The sequence below is a fragment of the Mirounga angustirostris genome, unplaced genomic scaffold (assembly GCF_029215605.1).
Source record: "Mirounga angustirostris isolate CCGP_5_RB_7025 unplaced genomic scaffold, mMirAng1.0.hap1 SCAF_2, whole genome shotgun sequence".
Lineage (NCBI taxonomy): Eukaryota > Metazoa > Chordata > Mammalia > Carnivora > Phocidae > Mirounga > Mirounga angustirostris.
Window position 1 is genome coordinate 125,163,902 of NW_026991710.1, and position 17,875 is coordinate 125,181,776.

General features: G+C 35.6%; 1 non-coding gene across 1 annotated transcript; it reads right to left on the bottom strand.

Moving 5' to 3' along the window:
• Positions 1 to 3,645: 3,645 nt before the first annotated feature.
• On the bottom strand, positions 3,646 to 3,748 carry LOC123849126 (U6 spliceosomal RNA). The gene has a single exon (XR_006791964.1). It is a non-coding gene; the product is annotated as a U6 spliceosomal RNA (small nuclear RNA).
• Positions 3,749 to 17,875: the final 14,127 nt, after the last annotated feature.

Below are 17,875 nucleotides of genomic sequence, written 5' to 3' on the forward strand. Positions count from 1 at the left end.
TTTCTCCTGAGTTCTTTAGAAGTCCCACGTCATCTCTGTGATTATTGCCATGTTTGTTTTCTCTAGGTTTCTGTCTTTGATTTTTGCAGGAGTGCTCAGCACCACAGGATGGTAAATCCTTTAAGGATACAGAGACTCATTTCACTTCCTGGAGCACCTCTTACTCTCATTTCCTTCATCTCTTTCCTTGTTCCTTGTGTCACTTGTCAGCACTGCTTCCTCCTCCTGTTCCTGCTCCATCCCCTCCCCTTTTCCCTCTTTCCCTAGTCTTTCTCTTCTCCTTCTCTTTTCTGTCATGTCCAGCATTTGTATTCAGGCTCCTTGGCTCACGTTTTTTCTAGATCTCTGTGGGATTTTCACCAACTTTCTGCAAGATGGGTGGGACTGTTTATCATTTCTCAGTCAAGACTGTTTTTAGGAGGAGAAATAATTGCCTTCTTGGCATTCATCTCCAGTAAACAAACACAGAAGAGGCAAGCAAACCAACAAGCCTGGGGGGGGGGGGGGGCGGGGGTTAGGGCAGAAATGGTTCTTCGGACCTCTGCTCTTGAACTCTTAACTATGAGCAGAGGTTCTGTAAGAAATCTGTAATGTTGTCAAATCCAAAGAGCAGGGAGATTATGAGTTAACATCTGGGCCCATAACATTTCTAAGAATGAGATGATATATCATTTGGGGGAAAAACTGAACTCCTCCTATAAAGAACGTGGCTCACCTTGTGCGGTACTTCCCCCACAGACATAAATGTGATATTTATGTCCTAGGGAAAGCAAGGTCACAAAAATAAAGTGAATTGACGGTATTATAGAGACTCAAAAAATACATTTTTTCCAACTTTGTTTGGATTCTCCATCTTTCATGGCAGCTTTGGTTTTTATGCTTATGAGTCATAGTAAGAAAATTTCAAAACAAAGCTGACAAGATTTATGGAGATTTCATTCCCTTATTTTTAAAAGAAACACTTTTATTGGAGGAAGGTAGGCATTCATCTCTCTCATATGTCGTTGTCTCGATTGCATTGGGCACGCACCATAGCAAAAATGTTCATCTGGTTGTTTACAGAGAAACAAATAATCCTATTAAGTTTAGACTAGAAAAATTTAAAGAGCCACATAATTCTGAACTTTGGAGTCAAAGAGATCTGGCTTTACCTCTTGTTCCCTGTGTGTCCACAGACAACTTACTTAAGCTCATTGAGCCTGAATTTTCCTATCTAGAAAACCAAACTAATATTTGTTTCTAACTCTTAGGGTTATCATGAGAATTCAGTGAGGCAATAGCACATAGGGCACAGTTAGCAGCATGCCTGGCACGGAGTAAAAGCTCAATAAATACTAGATCATATTATTAGAATGTACTGTTATGGTCATTTTGCATTTTCATTGTCTATGACTTATTAACAGCAGTAGGTAGTATATTTTCCTCCACTACTAACTGGAAACCTCAGTCAATTCACTTAGCCTTCTTTATCCCTCGTATGTATATATCCTCCTAAATGAGATGTTCTTTACATATAGAGGATTATGACAGCTACTTAACTCTCCATATGCTATTTTTAGATCTGCATTTTATTGACCAAATGATAATATTTAATGACAGTGGTTCTGTGACATGCTAGTTCTATGGTTTGAGTTACAAAAGGAACTTTAGGGTGCTATGGATCTGCTCCTTTTCCCTCATCACACAAACACATTCTTTGTGATTACTGTTGATGATATCCAGAATCTGTATTAAATTAATACATAATGACAATAACTCATTGTAATATACAACCTCTTATAACACATAGTTTTGACCTTACTAATTTCCAAATAAAAATAACTGTCTTTCTGTCTCTGTCCCTTCTATCTAATAACTGAGACCTTCATATATGTAAGTTAATAATAGAATCCAGTTGCTAGTGTTCTGCTAACTAGAAATTAATTATGTACATATTGTTTTGCTTCTTCTGAGGAAGACTGAATTCAACTGAGTTTAAAATGTCTTGACCAAACAAAAAAGCAGAAAATAGTAACTGGTAAAACCAGGATTCAACATTGGTCTGTCAATCACAAAGGAAGTGGCTTTAACTATCACATATGACCATACAGTGTATGGATCACTGCTAAGGAAGATTTTTTAGGCAGCCATTATAGGGAAAGATATTCCCCAAAGTGAACAATACCAAACTGTGGTGTATGTGGTATTGCTTTCCTTTCCCATGCATTATTCAGGTGGTTGTTGACCCATAGGGGCTACACCTGTTACTCTACAGACAGCCTACAAATCTTACAGTATAAATAATAGAAGAGCTTGATGGATTCTTGTGAATTTACACACCATGCCAAGTTTCCAGCAATCTAACTCTACCAGTTTCTGTGTTAGTTGACACAGGGTGGAATATTTACACTGCTGATTTCTCGGAAAGGTAGGAAGAGCTGTGTGGAAATAAAGGATCATTTAGCTCATCTATTGGCTGGAGCCTGTATTTTAAAAATGTAGGCTAGATGCATTCTTAACAGATAATCTTTAAATCATCCCAGCTGCATTTGAAATATGGAGAAACCACAGGAGGTGGTATATGTTCAAGTGGCTACAGACATTTGCTGGGGCTGTTTTTTCGCATGTGTGTGCAAAGCTCCAGAGCAAATGCAATTTGTCTTCCAAAAATGACATTATACAGCTTTACATGAACTTGGCATGAGTTAAGGCATCTTTTGTGCTACACGGTTAGTATTTAGATACAGAAATTAGTCATGAAAGATGTAATGCAGTTATTTATAGATGACTGCTTTGCTAAAATAATTTTGGTTGCATACAAGAAATCCTGTCTTCTCCAAATTGTGTCAGATTTTCACTGTCTTCAGATTATACTTCAGAGCATAGCTTCAATGGCTTATCTACACACATACACATGCACACACACACACACACACATACATACACATATACCCCTTGGGGTCCTTGGTTAAGAATTAGAGAGTAGTGACTTGGCTCTTCTGCAGGAGAGCTTCTTTGCTGAACATATCAGATCCTAGCCCTTGGGTGTCCCATTTCTGGAATTCCTTCACAGAGCAGTTCAATCTTCTTGATGTGGTGCTAGTTGGTGTGGCTTCTGGGGAATATGCCTCACTTAGTCACATGACTAAAATGAGACAGCCCAAATCTGCTATTGCCAATTACTGATAATACCATCAAGGCAAGTCTTTGTTTAGAACTTTGGAACTTTTATTTGATGCATCAAGATGACTTGATAGAATTGTGACAAATTCCTCTCTACTAGTTCATTAAATAATATTCTTGCTCTATATTTGTATTTTGATGATTTGTTACTAAAGTTTAAATGAACATGTTAAAAACATCAGAAAGAAAAATTCACCTGGTCCTCCCCACTTGGATTTGCCAATGAAAAAGCCCCATCCAAAATCATTCCTTTCCACTATTTTCTATCTCAGCTCCCTTTTTATTTACTTCATAGCATTCATTCATCACAATTTGTAATTACTTTACTTCTTTTACATCAACTTCATAGAGCACAGATCTTGCCTATTTTTTTTTACCATTGGACCAAGCAAGCACTCTGAATGGCAAAATGAAGTCCCTCAATAAATATTTATTGAATTAATGAGTGAAGTATATTCTTAGTCCCCTTTATCTATTTCACTCCAAACTATGGAATATTTCATGAATTGCATGTCATCCTTGTGCAAGGGCCATGCTAATCTCTGCATCATTTCAATTCTAGAGTATGTGCTGTTGAAGCGAGGACTATCCTATAAGATTCTAAGACATATATTCTAAAATGCAGGTCCTGGGTTCTGAGCTGGGTGTGCTTTCACATAGCTTTATAAATAATGTTTGAGAGGGCAAACAAGAGGTAGACTTTAGAATATATAAAAATATTTTTCCACAGACAGCCAAGCTGAGAATGGTAGACTTTCAGTGGAAATATTGGGGAAAGGAAGGAAGGGAGTTTGAATAAGTATGGGAATTACATTTGCTTTAATCTAGCCTTAATATATTAAGTTAAAATTCCATACTGAGTTGGAGAAAGAATAGTCTTAATATTAAATAAAAAAGTGGTTTTGCCACTGTTAAGCCAGACTCTAGAACAAGTATAGACAATAGCAAAATCCTTGATCAGGAAATTGGCCTTGAGTTGGTTTCTTCTTCATGGGTCCTGTTCTCTTATAGCATACATTTTGAGATTATAAGCAGGTCTCGGTCACCTATGTAAGTGCTAATGACTGAATCAAAATGGTGCCTATTGATTGTCAAATCTATGCTATTGACTTCAGAGTCAATATTAAATGGGAAAAAATGGAAAGAAAGCTACTGGGCAAAGTGAACTATATTAATCTTCCTCAGGGCAAATGTGAGCCTGCTCATCATGCAAGTAAATAGCCATCTTACAAGTACTTATGTAAAAGGGTATTTAGGGTTCTGTGTGTGTGTGTGTGTGTGTTTGCACACAGTATAGATGGATGGACAGAAAGAAACAGGTATCAAATGCTTTAAGTTTACCAATATATGACAGAATTATTTATGCTAAACAATTAGGCACAAATTGATTTTTCAAGAGTCTGAAAATGGCTCATGACTTATGATACACCCTTATGATCCAATATTTTCATAAAAGAAGCTCATTTCCCAAAATGCCCATGCTCCCACGCTCACCACAGAGATGACTCTCCATTTCCACCCTTTGGCTTATAAGACAACCTCTGCCTGCCTCTCCATGTGTTATTATTCAAGGTTGAAAGAGTTGCTAAACTTATTGGTAAATGAACGTCTTCATTAGTTCACATTTTCACTAGTGTAGAATTACTTTACCTCACAGTGGGGACACAGTCTTTTAGGCCTTTATTTCATTATTTTCCTTGGGCTTTTCCTTGGGCTTCCTTCTTTGGGATCTGAAAGATAGTGGAATCCTTACCTGGATCTTTTTTCCATGTGAAAGCACACCCAGCTCAGGACCCAGGGCCTGCATTTTAGAATATATGTCTTAAAATCTTACAGGATAGCCCGGGATCCTGGGGTTGAACCCCGTGTTGGGTTCCCTGCTCAGCGGGGAGTCTGTTTCTCCCTCTGCCCCTGCCCTGTTCATGCTTTCTCTCTCTCTCTCTCAAATAAATAAATAAAAATCTTAAAAAAAAAAAAGAAAGAATACACTTATCATGATGAGGAGAGGATATTGCATGCAACTGCTGAATCATACTGTACCTGAAAGTAATATGACACTGTATGCTAATTATATGTCAATTTTAAAAAAATCTGATAGAACAAGTTCTCCCTGTTTATTCTTCCTTTTTAAGGTTTTAGTCATTTGTGGACCTTTATTTTTGAAATAACTTTTTAAGTAACTTTACTGAGTTCTCAAATATCTAAATAGATCTCAATTGATTTTGCACGAAATTTATAGAATAGATATAGTACCGTCATCTGTATAACATCAAGAACTTTATCCATGGCCATGGAATGTGTCTCTATTTGTCTTTTATTAGAGTATTAACTTTCCCCAAAGAGGATATGAGGTAAGTGTAGTAAATGGGAAGATTTAGCAAAGCCCATTTGCTAGGATTCTTTTTGGGGTATCTTTGTCTTCAGAAAAAAGGAGCATCCTTTTCTCTGGTCATAGGAAGGGGCACCTCTCACGTGAGAATTTTATGATCTGTTTCAGTAGAGAAGGGTGGGGTGAAGGTCAGAGTGACCTTTCTGCTTCTGCCATTTTCTCAAACTCCTTCAGCTTAAAATATTCAATATGCCAAAGTGCCATATTTGGGGTTAGCATGTCCTGAATTCTATCAAGTACAAAGGGAAATCCTCAAATATTAACCATATATAAGCCTCATGAATGCTATATATAGGTCAGTTTTAAAAGATTTTCAAAATGAAGAGAAATATAATATTCCTGCAAATAATTTCTATTTTCTGGTTCAAATCTAATGATTTTTTAAAGTAGAACTTTTACTTAGAATTGCACTAGTAGAAAATTGAGGGGAAAAATCTACCGGTAATGAGCAAAAATTATTAATATAATTAAATTTACTGGGAAAGTGACTATTTCTAAGGAAAACAAAGCAATCTATTTCAGACTGATCACAAAGAGTGAACCCCAATATGCTTCGTGGTTAATTCTTTAGGACCTAAGTTTTGATTATGGAAGATTCTCATAGAAACATTATTTGATGAGAGAGAGAGAGAAAAGCAAGAGACTTTCGTATTCACTATCTTCCTTCCTATCCACTTTCCCAAACATTACGTGATAGTTGAGCCTTGCCAATATAATTCTACTTAATCATTTTTATGAGAATTAAGTTGCCAAATTTTTCATCAAACATCAACTAAATGTTGGAAAAATACAGACTTTGTGGCACATTTAATTTAGAGCTCTACAAAAAAAAAAGAGAGAGAGAAGAGAGATTATGTAAAGACTGAATTTATACATGCAAAGCAAATGGAAGAAATGTGGATATTTTTCTGATAGTCAGTGCTGACATCAAATTTAACCTTGGGATACCTGGAATGAAGTGTCTTCTGATGGAAAGTAGTTGAGAAACTAGCCCCAATTTTTCACTTCACTTAGAGTAAATAATACCTATTTCACTTCAAACAAACAAACAAAAAAAATTGGTTTTATGCTAAAGAAAGAAAAACTACAGAAGGAAAAGCTAAACACCAACACCTTAGGAGTTGAGGAACCCATTTAATTGTTATTTTTAAAAAGAGCTTGATGGAAATCACTTACAAATTTGGATCACAATCTACGCTGAGTAACATAGGTTACTGTTATCAGTGGTTCTAATCTGAGATAACCTGACAGTTTAACTGTGGCTCAGAGATCTCTTTTGTTCAACAGCGTTTTGTTAACCAGCTGTCTTTTTGAAGTAGAAAACTGAATTTGTTAATATAAATAACACACCGGGAGGATATGAACTGTCAAAACAGTGTAAAAGACCTCAATCTAATTTTTATCTTCCTGTCATCCTGGATGGGTTCCTTGAGAGACAATAATGAAGAGTGCAGAGGGAAAACTCTTAGAGGATTTTTTACTCTTACAATTTATAGTAATTTGTTTTTTGACAGCTAGCTTAGGGCTTTGCCCCTCTTCTTCTAAGGAATCATGCAAAGAATGTGTGAGCCTAGGAGTCTAAGGCCATAATTTTCTTAAACTGATAATGAACACAGAGCCAAAACTGAAATCCAAGGTCACAGATAATGGAAAATACACCATAGGCATTTTCATTGCCTTTATGTTTTTAATGATGTCTTCATTGTCTCTTATTGGATTTTTGTTTTGTTTTCTTTTTACAGTCGCTTATGTTTCCTGCTCTTTGCCATTTGCTTTCGGGCTAGCACTAGCACTTCCATAAAATATCTTAATGGCCCCCCGCAGGGCTTCTGTAGTGAAGGGTCTGCTAATGTTTCCATTATGACCCTGGTCTCAGAGATCTTTATATCACAGTCATCCTAATTTGCATTAGACCATGGGGAACATGTCACATAGGTCAGTCTTGAGAGCAATATTTTTTGGTACACTTGGAAAAAATTATAGTATAAATTCCTCAGCAGTTGTGTAGCTCTAGAGCACTGAATCTAGTTATAGTAGCATTTGCTAGGGTTTTAGCTGAGTAACTTCCATAAAAGTTAATTGAAATTATCTGAATGAAGCCTCAGGTGATGCTTCGAAAATAGAGACTAACCTTGTAATTGCTTTGTTCTCCTTTCACCTTCTTCTCTTGCCTGAAATAGTAGTGCTAAGAATATCATCTTATAGATAAAGGTGGAATGACATAATAATTAAAAACAAATTGTACCTTAGTTTAATAAAGACTCCCAATATAAATACAAGACAAAACAGTTGTTTTGAAATGTTAGAGTGACCTAGAGTAGTGATAATATAAAGATACAAATGCCCATGGCATAGAGCCCCTGGGAACAGACATGCTGTCCCAGTGTGGGGGTGTCACACTTGATGGGAAATCAAAGGGAATTAGATACTACTTTGCAAAGTGTTTGTGGTCTATTTTCTTGTTATAAAATGTGATGAGTATTTTAAGAATTTTAATTTAAATCCTGAATAAAAAGTCAAGAAATGAATAGAAAAATATAAGGGAAAGATTTTATCCAAATATACAGCTGGTTTAAAAATTTTTAGACATGTAGCATTTGTTTATTCTTTGAATCTTTACAATAATCTTTTGAATCATGGGAAAGATTCCAATTTTCTTTTTTTTTTTTTTAAGATTTTATTTATTTTATCTGAGACAGAGAGAATGAGAGAGACAGAGAGCACATGAGAGGGGGGAGGGTCAGAGGGAGAAGCAGACTCCCCGCCGAGCAGGGAGCCCGATGTGGGACTCGATCCCGGGACTCCAGGATCACGACCTGAGCCGAAGGCAGTCGCTTAACCAACTGAGCCACCCAGGCGCCCTAAGATTCCAATTTTCAAAATAAGTAAACAAATTACTGGCAGCATGGATTTTGCAGGTAGACCTGGATTTAAATCCTGCCCTACCATTTACTAAGTGAAGGTTTGGAGCACGTTACCCAATTTCATCAGTTATGAACGTGCACATGGGGAATGGTGCTGTTGTAAGGGGCCAATGAGATTCATACATAGTTTCACACCATCCTAGCACAAAGAAGGCACTGAGATTGTTCTTTCCTCAACTTTATTTCTTTGAGAATAGGAGGCTTATTTAACATCATAGAAGGTTAATAGCACAGATAAAATTAAAATATGAGTGGTTTGACTTTTGGCCTGAATTTGTTACACTCTATACCTTGCTCCTCACAATTAAAGATAATTCACCAAATATTCTCATATAATTTTGCTTTAGTTTACTCATTTTCTAATCAAATTAGAAAGGTTTGTATTTGTGGAAGCATGATATAGAACAAAGTATTATGTGAATAACAGAACAATATATGATCTCAAGGAAGAAAATTTCTTTCCTTCCAAATGAATCTGGAAAAAACAAGGAAAATGAGAAAAATTTGTACTATCCACCAGAAGTCATGAGACAAAATGTGTAGAATCTACCACAAGGTCCCACAGAAAACTAAAACCTAGAATGAGAAAATTGAAGGAGATAAAGTTAACCTATATAGATAATAACCTTTGTGACCTTTCATTCTTGATATCTAAATCACTCTCTATTGAGTTATTTTACACAGAGTATCACACAGGACTTGTTCCAAGAAAATACTTAAATTACAGTGTAATTATATGTGTCCAATTGCCTGGAATAGTTTCTGTTTAGGTTTGTTGTCCTTGTGTAATTATTAATAGGCCACCTTTCACTCTCAAGCAGTGTCTATATCTGGATGATGAATTATATTGTTACCCTTTCAGTTAAGGACACAAATCCCTGTTGTTAGGATAGGTAGCATTCTATCATAATTCTTAACCCAATAACAGGCACGTAATCACTTTGGCTACCTACGCTCACTACTCCTTATCACAATCGAGCCCCCAGAGTTTAGGGCTCTTTGTAAAACAGAGTGTGAAACTGGGAATGACGATCAGATTGGGACCAAAGTGTGAATGTTTGTAGGAACAGAAGAAGGAGAGCCACAGTGGGATACATACACTAAATTGAAATTAAAGCATTAATATTTTTAAACCATTGCTGGTGAGGAAAGATGAATAGTGGGTAGCAGCCAGACTGAGTGTTTAGATGCTGGAAGTCAATTTCTAGTATACAACCCAGTTACATACTCAAAGCCCAAGGTTTGGAGTGCATATTCAGTTGTTGATAAAATTGTCACTATTGTTAACAGCCACATCATTTCGTCCTATAGACCATTTTGATTGGTTATATATATATATATATGTATATCTCATATATATATATGTATATATCTCATATATATATATGAGAAAATTTATCATGTTATGCTAGTTCACTATGATCAGTTGTTTGTCTTAGTTTCTTGTTGGAGTGAATAAATTAACTCCTGTATACCAGTTAAATTACTGGGTTGACCATATGAAATTGTTGGTTTTTAACCCTTTGCCTTAAAAGCAGAATTCTATCTGGCTTAATCTGATATAATCCTATTAAGATAGGAAAAGGATGATGGAGAGCTTAACTTAGCATGGTAAATGATCCTGAAGCAAGACAGAGAGGGAGAGAGAGTGGGGGGGGGGGGAAATAGGGAAAAGTTACTAAGAAATGCCTATTGAACACCTATTTCCACATGCCAAGGAACTGTGCCAGGTACCTGGGACTTAAAATAGACATTCTCTCTTCTGTCATGGCACAGGCTATTGGGAACCTAAATTAAGAGTTCAATATGTACTTTATCCACTCACCTGTCAATGGACATCTAGGCTCTTTCCATAGTTTGGCTATTGTGGACATTGCTGCTATAAACATTGGTGTGCAAGGTATTATGCTAAGCGAAATAAGTCAATCAGAGAAAGACAATTATCGTATGGTCTCATGGGCAGAATTTAAGAAACAAAACAGGATTATAGGGGAAGGGAGGGAAAACTGAATGGGAAGAAATCAGAGAGGGAGACAAACCATGAGAGACTCTTAACTATAGGAAACAAACAGGGTTGTTGGAGGGGAAGTGGGTGGGGAGAAGGAGTAACTGAGTGATGGGCATAAAGGAGGGCAGGTGATGTGATGAGCACTGGGTGTTATATGCAATGGATGAATAACTGAACTCTACATCTGAAACTAATGATACACTATATGTTAACTAATTGAATTTAAATAAAATAAGTTAAAACACACAAAAAAAGAGTTCATCATCTCTTTTTGTCTTGTTTTTAAAGATAAATTCTGATAGAACAGCTTCTCTTCCTCCTTTTGTTTTATATTTTCCTCTTTTCCTTTTTGTTTTATATTTTCCTCTTTTCCTTTTTAGGTTTTCTTCCATCCCAGAATATTTTTATATTAATTTGCAATCATTTTCGCTCCTCAGTCTGAAAGCCTAACCTCCTATCACTCTAAAGCATCTACTTCACTATAGCTTGTATTAGTTCCTTGTTTTGAGATCTGTGCCTCCTTCTCTCAAAGCACCCCTTGAAGGTAAGCCCCTTGAAGACAGGGAATGAGAATTATTCATCTTAATTAACATGTGCTGTACTCATTATATTCCTGGCCTTAGATGTTGCTCAATAAATTCTCATGAAAGCAAATAATGTCCAGTGTACATTGATGCACTGTCCAGACTATTGAGCTTCAGCAAGTATGAACACATTGATAATATAGGTATAACCATTGCTACTCACTACCCAGAAATTAAATGTAGTCACTGGATATTATGTTTTGAGATCAATTAAAATAATTTGTTTTTCTCATATATGGGTAGCCTCAGGCTCTGTTTCCCCTCAGTCTCTTTTTTAATGTGAACATTAAAGGGAATTATTTTTTATTAAGCAGAATGAAATAAAATAGTTTTGCAATTTGACTCAGTGTTTGCTGCTTTTTTATGCAGTCATGCATGAGCTAAAAATTTTTACTAAATGATATAAAACATGATGAACATTTTCTGTGAAGAGCTACGGGAGCCTTCAACTATCTAATTTTTCTCCTTACCTCTTTCCCTGAGAGGAGACCTTGAATCTGGAACCCGAATCACTCTTACTTGTCCTAAGATGTCAGTGGAAGATTGGGACAGCCAAGCTGGAAGGTCACCAAGATACTTGCTAATGTACTATTTGTCTTGATTCCTGCATTTCACAATTTTTATAACATTGAATCCACTTGAATAACATAATAGGAAATACATAGCAATTTATTCCTTAAAACAAATGGGAATCCACCTATGTGTATATTGTGGGGAGGAATTATGTGCACATACACACACAATACACATTTCATTTTAGATTTGAGAAAATATATAAGAAAATATTAATATATTCAGTTGAAATTTTGTTCCATATATATTACACATTATATTTTTATATTGTATATGTATGTTACATACATATAACGTATATGTGTACATGTTATACTTTATTTAAACAGCTTATTATTTAAACTGGTTCTAATAATAAATGTATAAATTGCCCTCTAAATACACTGTTCCTGGCAACATTTTTAAAGAAGCATTAAGTAGTAAATTTTGAATAAGTTTATGTGTTTTATAGAGAATCTTTTCCAAAAGAATCATCATAATGCTCTCCAAAACCTAGGGAAACCAAAATGTAGAATTATGAGTTTAAGAGTGAAAGGTTTTTTAGCAACTTAGGGATTTGCCCTTAGCAGAGGACTGTCCCTGGTTCCCCTGGTAGACGGGCTGTGCTAGAGAATTGAAGGCTAATGTGTGCTGTCAGGTAAAGGTCACAATGACTCAGGGTTTTACTCTGTTCTTTGCTGGTTTTGGGTGAAAGGCATCAAACTGATTCACAAAGTAATCACTTTGTTGTCTAAGAATAACAAACTGAGTTCTAGTAATAAATTCTATTTTGGCAACTGGGGAACATATTTTAAACAGTTTTTGTTTTTTAATTCAATTTATTTAACCTAAAGCAAAAACAAAAACAGTATACCCATTTCTCCCACTGTCAACCCCCTGCCTCTGGCAACCACCAATCTGTTCCCTGTATCAATGAGTTTTATATTTTATATAAAATTTCACCTGACTTATTTCATTTAGCATAATGCCCTCGAGTTCATCCATGTTCCTGCAAATGGCAAAATTTCATTATCTTTTGTGGTTGAGTAATATTCCATTGTGTATATATACCACATCTTCTTTATCCAGTCATCCACTGTTGGACACTTAGGTTGTTTCCCTATCTTGGCTATTGTGAATAATGCTTCAATGAACATATGGGTGCATATATCTTTTTGAGTTCATGTTTTCATTTTCTTAGGATAAGTATGCAGAGTGGAATTGCTGGATTGTATGGCAGCTGTATTTTTAATTTTTTGAGGAACCTCCATACGGTTTCCCATGGCGGCCCCACCAGTTTACATTCCCACTGGCAGTGCGCAGGAGTTTCCTTTTCTCCACATCCTCACCAACAGTTGTTATTTTTTTGTCTTTTTGATAATAGCCTTTCTAGTAGGAGTGAGGTGAGCATGGAATATCTTTCCATTTATTTGTGTCTTCTTTAATTTCTCTCACTAATGTCTTGTAATTTTCAATATATAGGTTTTTCTCTTCCTTGGTTAAATTTATTTCTAAATATTTTATTCCTTTTGATGCGATGTGAATGGCATTGTTTTTTAATTTCTCTTTGTAACAGTTCATTATTAATGCATAGAAATGCAACAGATTGGGGGCACCTTGGTGGCTCAGTCTGTTAAGTGTCCTACTGTTGGTTTCAGCTCAGGTTGTGTGATCTCGTGGGTCATGAAATTGAGCCCCGCATTGGGCTCCCACTCAGCTGGGAGTCTGCTTGAAGATTCTTTCCCTCTGCCTCTCCCTCCACTTGCACTTGTGCGTGTGTGCACTCACACACTCTTTCTCAAATAAATAAATAAATCTTTAAAAAAAAGAAATGCAACAGATTTTTGTGTATTTTGTATCCTGCATCTTTGCTGAATTCATTTATTAGTTCATTTATTAATTTACAGTTTTTATGAAGTCTTTAGGATTTTCTATAGATAATATAATGACATTTGCAAACAGTGGCAGTTTCACTTCTTTCCAATTTGGATTTTTATTTCTTTTTCTTACCTAATGGCTCAGGGCTAGGACTTGCGATACTTCGTTGACCAGAAGAGGTGATAGTGGACATCCTTGTCTTGTTCCTGATCTTAAAGGAGAAGATTTCAGTTTTTCCTATTGAGTATGGTATTAGCTGTCAGTTTGCCATATATGACATTTATTATTTTGAGGTATCTTCCCTCTGTAACTGCTTTGTGAGAGTTTTTAGCATAAATGGATGTTGAATTTTGTCGAATGTTTTTTTCTGCATCTGTTGAGTTGATCAAATAATTTTTTTCCCTTCATTTTGTTAACATGATGTATCACACTAATTGATTTGCAGATATTGAACCCTCCTTTATCTCTGGAATAAATCCCACCTGACCATGACCTATGATCCTTTTAATGTATTGTTGATTTTTGTTTCCTAACATTTTGCTGAGGAATTTTGCATCTATGTTCATCAGATATAATAACTTGTAATTTTCTTCTCTTGTGGTATCCTTATCTGGTGTTGGAATCTGGCACTGGCCTTGTAAAATGAGTTTAGGAGAGTGTCCCCCTGGGGCACCTGGGTGGTTCAGTCGGTTAAGCATCTGCCTTCGGCTCAGGTCATGATCCCAGAATCCTGGGATCAAGTCCTTCCAGGTTCCCTGCTCCGTGGAGAGTCTGCTTCTTCCTCTCCCTCTACCCCTGCCCTCTGCTCATGCTCTCTCTCTCTCTCTCTCTCTCTCACTCTCTCTCTCTTTCTGAAATAAATAAAATCTATATAAAAAAATAAGAGTTTCCTCCTGTTCTATTTTTTTTTTTTTTGAAGAGTTTGAAAAGGATTTATACTAATTCTTCTTTGAATTGTTGGTAGAATTCACCAGTAAAGCCATCTGGTCCTGGACTTTTGTTTGTTGTTAAGTTTCTGATTAGTGATTCAATCTCCTTACAAGCAATCTGTCTGTTCAGATTTTCTATTTTATCATGATTCAGTCTTGGTATATTTTATGTTTCTAGGAATTTATCCATTTCTTCTAGGTTGTCAGTTTGTTAGCTTGTAATTGTTCATTGCCGTTTCTTATGAGCCATTGTATTTCTGTGGTATCAGTTGTAACATCTCCTCTTTCATTTCTGATTTTATTTATTTGAGTCCTCTCTCTCTTTTTTCTTGATGAGTCTAGTTAAAGATATGTCAAAGATTCTGTTTTTCTTTTCAAAGAACGAGCTTTTAGTTTTATTGATCTTCACTATTGTCTTTCTAGTCTCTCTCATATGTCTGCTCTAATCTTTATTATTTCCTCCTTTCTACTAATTTTGACCTTCATTTGTTCTACTTTTTTAGTTCCTTGACGTGTAAAATCAGGTTTATTTGAGATTTTTCTTGTTTCTTGAGGTAAGCATTTATCACTATGAACTTCCCTCTTAAAACTGCTTTTGCTGTATCCAATAAATTTTGACATATTCCATTGCATTTTCATTTGTCTCAAGGTATTCTTTTATTTCTCATTTGATTTCCTCTTTGATTCATTGGTTGTTCAGTAGCATATTGATTAATCACTGCATATTAGTGAATTTTTCAGTTTTTTTGTGTAATTAATTTCTAGTTTCATACCATAGTCATCAGAAAAGATACTTGATATGATTTCAATTCTCTTAAATTTATTAAGATTTGTTTTGTGGCCTAACATACAATCTATCTTGGACAATGTTCTATGTGCCCATGTGAATAACACGTAGTCTGTTGTTTATGGATGGAATGTTCTATAAATGTAATCTAAGTCCATCTGGTATAATGTGTCCTCTAAAGTTGCTGTTTGCTTTGTGACTTTCTGTCTGGATGATCTATTCATTGATGTAAGTTGGTTATTAAAATCCTCTGATATTATTGCATTATTGTCTGTTTCTCCCTTTAAGTCTGTTACTATTTGATTTATGTATTTAAGTGCTCCTCTGCTGGTACATAAATATTTGCAAATATTGTATCATATCCTTGGATTTACCACTTTTTCATTATGCAATGCCCTTCTTTGTCTCTCATTACTGTCTTGGTTTTGAAATTTATTTTTTCTTATGTAAGTATGCCTACTCCAGCTTTCTTTTGGCTTTCATTTGCAAGGAACATCTTTTTCCATCCCTTCCCTTTCTGTCTATGTATGTCCTTACACCTAAAATGTGTCTCTTTTAAGCAGCGTATAGATTGGTTGTTATTTTTATCCATTCACTCTATGTCTTTTGATTAGAGAATTTAGTCCATTTAAATTTAAAGTAATTATTGTTTTTTATGTGCTTGTTTCCATTTTGTTTAATTGTTTCTTGATTGTTTTTGTAGATTCTCTTTCATCCTTTCTTCTTTTTCTACTCTCTTCCTTTGTGGTTTCATACCTTTTTTAGTGGTATGCTTATATTCCTTTTTCTTTATCTTTTGTGTATTTCCTTTAGGTTTTGGTTTTGGAGTTACCATGAGGCTTGCATATAAAAACTTATATCTACAACACTTATTTTAAATTGATAACAACTTAAATTCGATCCCATTGTAAAACTCAACATTATTACTCTCCTCCCTTCACATGTTTTATGTTTTTATATCACTTTTTACATCTTTTTTATGTATCCCTTAACTAATTATTGCAGTTTTAATTAATTTTTCACTTTGGTCTTTTAACTTTTATTATAGCTTTATAAACTATTAATCTACTATCTTTAATATAAATTTACTCTACAGGAGAGATTTTTACTTTTGTATGTTTTCTTTTTACTAAATGGTACCTTTTCTTTTCAGCTTAAAAAAGTGACTTTCAAATTTTTCATAAGGTCATTTTAGTGGGGTTGAACTCCTTTAGCTTTTGCTTATCTGGAAAACTAACTCTCCTTCACTTCTGAATGATAACTTTGCTGGTTAGACTATTCTTGATTGGATGTTTTTATTCTTTCAGCACTTTCAATATATCATGCCACTCTCTTCTGTCCTGTAAAGTTTCTGTGGAGAAATCTGCTGATAGTCTTATGGAGGTTTCCTTATACATAACAAGTTGATTTTCTCTTGCTGCTTTTAATATTCTCTCCTTGTCTTTAACCTTTGAACTTTTCATTATAGTGTGTCTTGGTGTGAGTCTTTTTGGGTTCCTCTTATTTGGAACTCTGGGCTTCCTGGATCTGCATATCTGTTTCAGCCATTATTTCTTCAAATGGTATCTCTGCCCCTTCTTTTCTCTCTTCTTTTGAGAGCCCTACCCAGCAAATGTTGGTCTGTTTGATGATGTCCCACATGTCCCTTAAATATCTTTACTTTTTTCATTCTTTTTTCTTCTTGCTGCTCTGATTGGATGTGTTCCACTGCCTTGTCTTTGACTTAACTGAGTCTCTCTTCTGCTTCATCTAGTCTGCCATTGAACCCCTCTAGTGTATTTTTCAGTTCAGTTATTGTATTCTTCAGCTGTATGACTTCTATTGGGTACTTTCTTATATTTTTCCATGTCTTTTTTGAAGTTTTCACTCTGTTCATCTGTTTTTCTCCTTATGACTATTACTTTGAACTTTTTGTCAAATAAATTACTTCTCTCAATTAATTAAGATTTTTTTTTTCCTGAGGTTTTATCTTGTTCTTTTGTTTGAAGTATATTCCTCTGCTTCTTTATTTTGCTTGACTCTCTGTGCTGGTTTCTATACAATAGTTGCTCTCCCAGTCTTGAAGGAATGGTCTTGTAAGGGAGGTGAAACTTGTTAAACCCTGCTTCAGTTCTTGGTTTTTCTCTTAAAACTTTTCCTTGTCCAAGTAGCTTGTTATGTTATTAATAGTTCCCTGAAGTTGAGTATGTACCAAGACCTGTTGATGTTCCAGAGGGGAGGATCTCAGCATCTAGATTCGTGTTGACTGGTAGCCAGAGCATCACACATCAGCTTTTAAACAGATGCAAATATATACAATCCTGTGAGACTACAAGCATAAGCCCCACTAGCCACCAGAACTAGGTGATCTGGAGTTGTCCCTGGGTGGCAGTCACAGAAATCAGGGCTCCACATGAATGTATAAACTCTTCTCTGGGTGATAACAGCACACTGGAGCAAGGCAGAGAGAAAGCATTAAGATGACATCCACAGCCTACATTCCTTAAAAGCAGCTCCAGTGGTACTAGATGTGTGCCAAACCTGAAGCTTCCTCTCAGGCCAAAGCTCCAGACAAGCAAAGAGGCCTCCTTCACAGAACAAATGGGGATTATGCCTCAGTCCTCAGTTAAATGCCTTGGAAGTGACAGCTTGCCACGAACTCTCTCTCCAATTGCCACAGTCC